The following is a 10,919-nucleotide window of genomic DNA, read 5'->3' as shown; positions in this document are numbered from 1 at the left end:
AGGTTTATTTTTGTAATAGAAAAATCTAAAAAAAAAATATTTTACCTTACCGACGGATTTACAGACGGATTTTCTGTCTGTAATCAGAGTGTAAGATGGTTTTCCAAGATTCAAATTACAGACGAAAAATCTGTCAGAAAATTCGTCTGTAATTACAGACGGAAAATCCGTCAAAAAATCCGTCTGTAATTACAGATGAAAAATCCGTCAAAAAGTTCGTCGTCTTCGGGAAATGGATGAAGAATTTACAGAGGAAAAATCCGTCGGTAACTGGTAAAAATCCGTCGGTAATTTTCTGACGGAAAAAAATCTGTCGGTAAATAATTTCCGACGGGACTTTTACAGAGGGACAAAATCCGTCGGTAATTTGGTCGGTAACCAAAAATCCGTCTGTAATAAAGACTAAATCTGTCTGTATTAATCCATTTTCTAGTTGTGTTAGTGGGCTGAGAGTTGTTCCTTTTTTGCTGAGGAGATTTTTTTGTGGTCTTACAATTTGGTTGAGTCTTTACTTCATTGTGGTCCTTATTCAATTTCTCTAGGGGTTCAGGAATGGTTGGCAACTGTAGTACATCATCATCATCCTCGCCCATGCAGTCAACTACGTGTGGCTTAGAAACTACATGCTCAAAATAGATGTTTATAAGGTGATGATTCCTCCTGCAATCCTTAACCAATGCCAACAGATCAACACCATTTTCTAGCCTCCTCAAGCCATCGTCCAGACGTGTTCCAGGAACCTTCCACAAGCAATTGTTCATCTCAGCATATCCTAACTCCTTATAATATCCCTTTACAAAAAACACATCTAGAGTGTCTGCTTCTACACCCATTAATACTTCAGTATTATTTGGTTCGTAAAACAGATATCCTGATTCATCTGTTTTTAACTTTCCACCATAGTGAAATACAAAGGTCATAGGGGGACCTTCCATCTGCAACCAAAATAGCAACACACTGAACTATTGGAATTTTTTTTCAAAAACAAGAAAAGCAGAGTCATCATCAACTACAAAAATGAAAATAAAACACACACATGCAGCTATACAGAGCACAAACATTGCTCTCAAATCTCGAAAAACAGAGTCATTCATGGGTCACCACGCAAGCCCTAAGCCTGAACATGTTTTTCAAACCCTAACATTGCAAACAGTAACAATGGATTTCCAACGATCATAAAAGCACATTCATCAGCATATAAAACCACAATCAATCGCAAAAAATAACAAAAAAAAGTAACCTACTTCTCACGCAAGGCGATGGTGTGCCCTCTTCGCTTGACCAAGGTTGTCGTAAACCGGTCACCTTCAACTCCAACACAATGTCGTCGTCGATCTAGGCTGATAGTCGCTGTTCAATGCTTCGTCTTTGTGGAGGTGAGAACTGAAGACGAAGGGATTAGAGAGATGTTTTGTTTTCAAAAGAAGGATGGAATTAGAGAGATGTAACGAAACAGGGATGGAAAATGAAGCGTTGTAAGGGGTGACCAAAGAAAACGACGTCGTTCAAACTTTTGCTGACAAGTCACACTAACAGCCAGGTAAGCAAATGGTAACGTCGTTAGTCAAATAATAGACGGAAGGACTAACGTTACCAATTTTAAATTTTTTGGGGATAATTTTGATTAATTTATTCTTTCGGGGATCAATTTGGAGATCGAGTAATCTTTCAGGAACTAATTTGACTATTTACTTAATTAATAATTGTAATTACATTTTTACTATATTTATTTATAATAGATCAACTACTAATAAAACTATTCTAATTGGGCTATTGAATCTACTTTTATTTTCATCTGATCCGCATAGTCATCGAATCGGATCCAATCTAATCTGCACTCTAATAGGACCGGATCGTGATATAAGATCCAATTCATCCATAAATTCGATTGAATGAATTTAGTGCAGATTAGATCGATATTTTAACTATATTCAATCCGATGCGTATCTTATTTCTATTCTACTTCTAAAAGAAATTTTAAAATTCTTCCTAGATCCCCGTTAATAAAAAAAATCAATCTTCAATCCAAAGCAACAAAATATATTTGATGCATAAATCTAAAATTGATCCAAATATGTTGTAATCTTTAAAATTGGGCCTAAAGTAGCTATCACCCATCTTCTTTCTATTCTGGGCTTACCCAGCGGCTCCTTGCCTCTCTGCCCTGGGCTTCACAGCTGCCGGAAAAACCATCGGCGGCGCGCCAAGCACCACCGTTGGTCTCCAGTTCCTCCTTCTCTTTCTTCCCTCACTGTTGTTCTCTGTTGCGTTTTCTCTGTCTTCTCCCGAAGCCGCTGCTACCGGTGCGTGAGGTTTAGTCTCTGTTCGGGTCTCAACTTCACGATCCCAGGGAAATACCGCCGCCAGGAATAGTAGTGGCTTGGCCACGATTGAGGGAACCCGACGGAACAGAACGCCTCCTCTCACCTTCGCCGCTTCGTCAACTCAGGTCGTCTTGACCACTGCGTCGTTCGTGGCGGTCTTTCTTGCAGCTGATCCGCCTACGACCGCTGCGTCTGTGAACCAGCAAATCGGCTTTGTTAGAAAAGTTACATTGCTAGACGCTCTTGCTGGTAAGATTAAATGGTGAGTTTGTAATTCCCTATATGCTGATTTTGATTTATCTGCTAGGTACTGATATTGTAATTTAATCTTTTGAACTTTCAGTGCTTATGTTATATGCTAAGTCATTGCTAGAGGTTTTGGTAATTATCTAAAGATGTTGAAGAAATATTTTAGGACAAATTAGTTAACGATTCTTCTTAAGAAAGATATTATAACTCTAAGCTTACAGTATTGTAATACCCTTTTGGCTATGTCCTAGAAGAGTTATTGTTATTGTTTCATGTATCCACATTACTCTCTCTCTCTGAATTTCATACGCTATTTTATTTTGTCTTCTTAATCCTTACTGAAAATTCTCCCAAACAGTATTCTCTGATGCCCATCTGGAAAGCATGATAAATTAATCAGCATCAGTGAGAAAAACCTGTACTTGTGGAGTCCAGTTGTTTCCAAAAAAGCTGCACAAGTATGAAGTTCAGACTACATGGTATATGAAGTTTGTGACCCATGCATGCATAAGAAAAACTTGTATTGACACTAAAACAAATGATATTGTTATCCAAGTAACCATCACTTGTTATAATAAGTTAATGATTTGAAATGTTGAATGTTGCACACGTGACAAATTGGGAGAGTAAAATGATGAAAGATCATTTAATCACATGCAAATGTGAAACAAATGATTTCTCTCTCCCTCAGGAAATTATTCCATTCTCCTTGAAAGTGTAATATTAACATGTCATCAATGGATTAGTTATTTTATTTCTTCCTGCATCAACTCTGAAGATAATTGTTTTGTTGGAAGCTATTCTTTTGAGATTTTGAAAATGATTGAAGAATTTGTAAATGGATCTCCCTAAAATGACTAAGAAATAGATTTTATATGTTGTCCATAATGGGTCTTATTTTGTCTTAGATAATAGAGTCTAGAGTGTATTACTAATTCATGGTAGCGTGATTGCTAAATGCCTAGCTGTAGTTTGGATGACTCTGACTCTATGATTTTATGATTTGATTATTTGGGTTGGAGAAGGAAACTCAATATTAACCCCCATCTGCATAAAAGTTGGACAACGCAAAATTACTAGGGATATTGGTGTTAGATAGCATTGTATTTGAATGTAAATGTGTTTGGACTTTGATAATCATAGTTTTAATACCTTGAAGAATCCGCTTTACTTAGTAACATGTGATTACAATATACCATATTTGCGAATGGCGGTGCAATGACTGTTGGAATAACATGAACCCCAACATAAAATGTAGATACAATCATAAGATTCAGCTAGCATGTCCCACAAGATATCTGGTGGGACATGGGATCCACATGATGTGAATTCTGTTGCTGCAACTTATGAATCATCTCTCCAATTCTGGGATGTTAGAGCAATGGGGTATGTAATGTTCAGATAACATAATTCATTCTCGTACTGATTTATTTAAATAGATGATGATAAATGGATAATATTCCACAATGGTGAGCACAAACATGTTTTTGATTTTTAAAAAATGAGTAAAGTTAGTTTAGTTTTATTAGAACTTTGAATTACGTGGTAACTTGATTTTAGCCATCTTGAAACATCATTACATGATTTTGTTTAGTTTTGAAAGTAAATATATTTCCAGTTTTTTTCCCCTTTTCCTTAAGTAAATTACTATTTTCACTTGAAGTTCACTATTGTGGGTTAAGGGAGAGGGTTATATATTCCCCTGCAAGCAACTAGTTTTAGTATGAATTAGTATCACTTGGAATTATTGTCGATTAATAGGGTTCTTTGAATCTTAGGAAGACTATTTCAGTTGTATGCTCCCATGTGTGCAGTGTTAATTATCACCCTAAAAGGAAACACGTACTTGTAAGACTTGAACTTTGTGGTCATTGTTGAACTGTTAAATGTGTTTATACATTTTCTCAAAAATGGTTAAAAAATCTGTGTCTAATATAATGTGTTTTAAGCATTTTTCCCCCTGAAATTCACCAATGATTATAGATGAATTATCATCATTGCTATCGCTGACATTCAGCTGTAGATTCAAATATACACATAGGTTGTCTGCTTTGTTTTTCTTCCTCCCAAATGTTGAAAAATACTTTAATTTAAGAGTAAAGTATCATTTTTGTCCTTAACGTTTGGGGTAAGTTCCAAAATTGTCCCTAACATTTAAATCATCCTATTAAGTACTTAACATTTTAAAATCGTCTCGATGTTGTCATGCCGTTAGTGATTTGTTAATAGAGTTGACGGTAGGACAATATTGAGACGATTTTGAAATGTTAGGGACTTAAATAGGATGAAACGTTGGCGACAAAAACGATACATTACTTTATCATGAAAGTGAATTTTAACAGAATGTATTGCATTACAAATTCAAAACTTTTACTTATCATGGAATGCTTATAAAATGACTAGTAGATAAACTTCCAGAAAAAGAAAAAAAGAGCATGATACATATACAATAAAGTTAAAATTAAACGTTTTTTTCGCTAATGTACCGTACTTTCTTAATGTTTAATTTAATTAAACTTTATTTTTAACTTTGAAATAAATTTTAATTTTATCATTCAATAATATTAAATTTTTACTGTAGCTAATTATTCAATTATTTTTTTAATCATATCTAAGTAAATTATTTTTAACCACATTATTTTCATTTTAAGTAAGTTTATTTTTTTATTATGAGTAAAATTAAAAAATAAATTGAATAATTATATATCGTAAAAAAGTTGATATTATTAAAGGATAAAATTAAAATTTATTTCAAAGTTAAAAATAAAGTTTAATTAAATTAAACATTAAAAAAGTTCGGTATATTAGAGACAAAAAGGTATCATTTATACTTTCAATATGTACCATACTCTTTTTTTTCTTTCCTAAAATTTTATCTACTAGCCATTTTACAAGAATGAGTGAAATTCTTGAATTTGAAATGCAATTCATTCTGTGAAAATTCACTTTCATTTTACTTGATTTGGTAATTTTTCTAAGAGTAATATATCGTTTTTATCCCCCAATATTTTTGTCCTATTTAAGTCACTAATATTTTTGAAATTGTCTCAATGTTGTTATATCGTCAATTTTGTTAACAAATCACTAACGGCAACACAACATTGAAACGATTTTAAAATGTTTAGGACTTAAATAGGACGATTTAAACTTTAGGAAGAAAAACAATACTTTACTCTTAATTTAAATTATGCCACTTCACAGTTACATAGCAGCTGACTTTTGAGATGGTAATATTCTACCATATTCCATTCTTATTAACTCAGTTGAATTACTATGCTCTATTCAGGTTACTTCAAAACATGAGTCTGGGATACGTATCTGAGATCTAAGAAAACCAATAGTTCCCATCCAAGAGTTTCTAGGACATACGCATTGGTAACTATCACCTGTAGTTGAAGAGTTGTTTCATTTCTTGGTTATATACAAAGGATAATGAGAAATAATATGTAGAAACAAATACTCTCTATTCCATGCTTCCCTCGTGTTATAATCATGATTTTGATTTCCAAATAACTTATGCCTTTATGCCATTAAAAGCTTTTTCTTTTATGAAAATAAGCAATTTGATATTGTTTTTGCAGACATCTGATTGGCAATCTGTATTACTTGTATTGCCAGGACATGGATTGTCAAATGTAACCCTGAGTATGACAGAATGATCTTGGTTATCTCTCTTTCTCTCCCGTTCATACAGACAACACACAAACACAAGCATAATGAATTACTTACAAACCTCTTCTATTTGTTCATTTGTGTATGAGGTTATTTAATTATTTTTCATGATGCAGATATTACAGAGTACTGGTACAGATTCAACAGTGAATCTATGGCTTGCCTCTTAGGCAATGATGATGTATCAACTGAGAGGTCATTTTCTGATTTTAGACATTATTAAACATTTTTTATGACTAATATTATTTTTCTGATTTGCCTATGTTTACATTTCTGCAACCAAGCTGAGTCACTTGTTGGGTTGATCCTTTACTCAATACTTATTGTGATTATGAAGACAACATTTGTGGTAAGAGATTTCTTCCTCTTTTACTTAAATTCTTGATCTTTATTGATTTTTATTTCCAACTATTGGTTCATGTGACAGGCCTCACCTGGAGTTCTTGTGAACCATGGATCTTTACATCATCATCCTATGTTGGCAGGGTAAGACATGAGAAAAGCTTTTGGCTAATCTTAAGTCTTAAATTGATAAGTTCTTCTAATGAAAATCAGAAAATGTTAAAGAAAAAACTCTTCAATTATTCTCTGCACCAACTTGATTTTCTCTTATACTATGCATTATGTGGATGGCCTTAGCTATTTTATCCAATCAGCAGTAAGCTTTGACTGTAAAACAATTAGATTTGCTGCTCCTGGTGAACCAATATATTGTATATTGTAACCACCACACCAACACATTGGACCTAGGTTTGAGTGTGTCACCTGAGTTTCTTGATGGTAAGGGCTCAGATCAGTTAGCCTTGTTTTCATCCTACCCTTCAAATAATGTTTTTGATTATGTATTTGGGTGATGAACTTAGCTGGTGCCAATGGCATATACTCATTCATAAGATCAGACTCCTTGATTTAACACTTCTAAGTCATAAACAAAAATATCACCTATGGTTTGGACCCAAGTATAACAATCTAATCAGTAATTTTCTTTCATAATTCTATGCATTTATCATGTAAGTTAGATGTTGACATTATAAATAGCCATCATATCAATTTGGCATTTCTTCTTTTAAAACAAGTTGTTATATAATCAGTTAAATCTTTCATCTCTAGAGAATGAAGTTAAAATATGAATTACACCATTGTTTCCATTTGCCTTCTTGTTCTGTGTCAGTAATTTCCTGTTCCTTTGGTATTGAGATAAACAGATGACTAGAAGACCCAAATGTTCATTACATCATGTCATCATTGGTGGGTTGATGTGGCAAACATATATAATGGTTTATGTGCTTAACATCCTTGACCAGCAATCCTTCATAGCCCTGGAATTTTTTTTGTTTAGGTTGGTTTATGTTTCTAACATATTCTTTGGTAAGTCACCTTATGTAATTCATGGTTAAAGTTCTTTCTGTATATCTTGAATTTGTCTGATGTACAATATGTGTAACTTTGTGGAGATAATAACTTTAGAGTAATGCTACATATCTAAGTTTTTTTATGAATCAAGTTCAACTAAGTTAAATAATAAGACTTGGAATAATGTTAGTCATACCTTGTTTTTGTTATGTTAGACCAACTTGGATGGATTTAGTTAAGAAAAAGACTTGGATGTGTAGCATTATTTATAATGCGTTCAATTACTTAGGCCTAGTTTGGATAAATAACTTAAGGGTCTTGCTATGGTATAACATCTATACATGTAGAACTGATGTCACTGATTTGTCCTCATCCCATATTGACAGCCGCATTTACTGTGGTTGAATTGGATAGTTGGTGGAATGACCTTGCAGCAGCTTTTTCAGATGAATCAGCAGAGGGTTTGTAGTGGTATAATTGTGATTAACCATGTCAATTAGCTTCATTGTTTTTTGGTGAGTATTGGGCTAAGTAGGTTGTTCAAAAACCTGTGGAGTTAGGCCAATGGATGGGCTTCGAACTTCATATGAATATATGACTAGAAAATACACGGTGGTCTTAATTTCTAAGGTAAAACAACCACTAAAAACTTACCAAAAGACAAAAAAGACAACCACTAAAAAATGTATAGCTTTAATCTAAAAAAAATTACACAGGTATTTATTATTATTATTATTATTATTATCATTATTATTATTATTATTATTATTATTATTATTATTATTATTAAACAGTCCCAACATATAACGTGAAATACCAAATCTTCCACAAAATAATAATGTTCTATATACTCTTTTTGTTAAAAAAAACACAAATATCTGTTAAAAATTAATTACTTATTAGTTTTATTGCATTGTTTGAAAAAATTACCCCAAAATATATGTAACGAACATGCTCCGATTTTTTATAATAACAAATTTATATGTAACATTATTTGTGATTCCAATCAAAATTTAATATCGGTAAAAAATGTGGCATTTTCCCAAATTATATCCAAAATTAGATCTAGGTTAATTATTCAAATTTTTTTATAACCAAGGCCTTTTCACATTTTTTAATTTAAATTTAAATTTAAAATGAATAACAAAACAACACTTAGGGTGGATTTGGATTTTTCTTTGAAACAAGTAGCTAAATTTTTTAACTTTTTTAAATGGATCATTTCAATATACAAAACACTATTTCACATTTAGTATTTTTAAAAAAGAAATTTTAAATATAAAAATTTGGTAAAATTTACTTTTAAAAATAGCTTATAAAACTAATTTTTAAAAAAGAACTTTCTAAAAGTTATAGTATCTATATTTGATAAACCAAATTAAAAATAATTTTTAATAAAAATAAACAATAATAATTATATTTGATAAAATAATTTTAAAATTTAAAAATAATATAATAAAAATAAATATAAAATTTAAATTTAAAAATTATTTAATATATAAAATTATATTAAATATTTTAAATTCGGTAAAAACAAGACAAATTAATATCATTTAGTAAATACAAACTGTGAACATTCCAAAAATAAAATTAATAAACTTGCCATTAATAAACTCATTGGATAATGAATAAAAATTAGAATTGTATCAATATAATTAAAATGATTAAAAATATTTTCAAGTGATAATAACTGGTGCCATTGTCATCTGATTATCATATCATATTATTATTATTATTATTATTATTATTATTATTATTATTATTATTTTCGATTGATAATTAGTTAAATAATGTATTAAATATTGATTTTATATAACTATAATAGAGATATTTTTTTAAATTAATATAGTTATACAATATTACTTAAATGTTAATTATAGTATAATTATAATAAAAATATTTTTATAAAATAAACTTAGGAGATGAAATAGTGCATTTAGTTTGACAAGAAAATGGATTCATGAGAAATCAACATGTCACTTCCCAGGAACGGACCCATACTTATTGAAGAGGGGGCATTTGCCCCCATAATATTTTTTCAATGAAACTAATACTTTTATATATATATATACTAGCGTGATAACCCGTGCAATGCACGGGATTCACGAAATTTAAACCCTTTTAAAAGAAAAATACTAAGAATATAACTAAAATGTATTCTACAAAAATAGACATGTTGTATTAATTTTGAATAATTACAAAATTATCATTATACTAAAATAAAAAATAGAATACAACAATTATTCAATATGTCAATAAATGGCATAACATATTTTCTAAGATAATAAAAGATAATAAGATATCCAAACAATTGTTAGACACTAAAAAAACAGAAAAAAAAAAAAGTTCAACAGAGATGTAGTTTACTATTATGTATTATCTTAGAAACACATAATTTCAAGATACCTACTGATAACAAAATAAAATATATACAACATATATAAATTTGTTCATCAAACAAAAGATAAAATATGTCCAAGACAAATTAACATATAATTCAAAATATCCATCAAATAGAGTTATACATAGGAGGTCTAATGTCGCTGGATCGATAACTCTATCTGCCGTCTAGCTATCGAGCCGAGTTTCAAAGTAATGATATCACCCTCCTTTAAGTTGTATATTCTACAACATTCCCTCCACCCAACTCCAAATTTCCATTCTCCACCTCTTCCTCCACTTTTCAATAAGTGGAAGAAGAAGACATTCTTCTCTACATTGGAATCTGGACCAGTGATTGTCCAAATTGAGCCATCTCCACACAGTTTAAGATACGCAGCGAATTTTGAAGCCAAATACTGCAAAGAATAATTCATAGTTAACACAAACATAAAAAATTTAGGAAGAACATCCAATCAGCTTGCAAGAAAAAAAGATAAAAAAAAACTCTTTTGAAATCAAGTTACTAATCTAGGTTGTGCAACATCCGAAGCTGTGATTTTCTTTTCATAAGAAACCTATGGAGAGTATCTAATTAAGGATAATACAAATATGTTAGTCGCCACACTGAAAAATAGCAAGTTATCCCATGATATTAAAATCAGAAACACAAAGAAAAAGTTACATCTAGCATTACCTAGGATCAACCAACTCGTTTGCCGCGTGACTTTGTTCATTAACCTCCAATGATAAACTACTTCCACTAGACAAATCTATCGGATCATTGGGATTATCCCCTAGCAGTGCCCCACTTTGATCATTGTTTTCATCAGCATCTGATGAAAACTGATCATCCGATGGTTCAGACCCGGAGAGAACAATCACATCAGCTGATGAGTCCTCATCCATCCTGGTGTACTTTATGTAGAACACTCTTGATAC

At 31.3% G+C, this 10,919-nt stretch overlaps 1 long non-coding RNA gene across 17 annotated transcripts; it reads left to right on the top strand.

Moving 5' to 3' along the window:
* Window positions 1-1,945: 1,945 nt before the first annotated feature.
* On the top strand, window positions 1,946-7,740 carry LOC112765982 (uncharacterized). Of its 17 annotated transcripts, XR_003184003.3 has the most exons (8): window positions 1,950-2,586; window positions 2,932-3,052; window positions 3,832-3,959; window positions 5,860-5,948; window positions 6,155-6,237; window positions 6,362-6,594; window positions 6,673-6,731; window positions 7,451-7,740. It is a non-coding gene; the product is annotated as an uncharacterized lncRNA (long non-coding RNA). The 17 variants fall into 17 exon arrangements; XR_011875426.1 differs by lacking the exon at window positions 3,832-3,959 and having other exon boundaries at window positions 6,192-6,237; XR_003184002.3 differs by lacking the exon at window positions 3,832-3,959.
* The last annotated feature ends 3,179 nt before the right edge of the window (window positions 7,741-10,919 follow it).

The sequence above is a fragment of the Arachis hypogaea genome, chromosome 17 (assembly GCF_003086295.3).
Source record: "Arachis hypogaea cultivar Tifrunner chromosome 17, arahy.Tifrunner.gnm2.J5K5, whole genome shotgun sequence".
NCBI classification, from domain to species: domain Eukaryota; kingdom Viridiplantae; phylum Streptophyta; class Magnoliopsida; order Fabales; family Fabaceae; genus Arachis; species Arachis hypogaea.
This window is presented reverse-complemented; position numbering and strand designations above follow the sequence as displayed.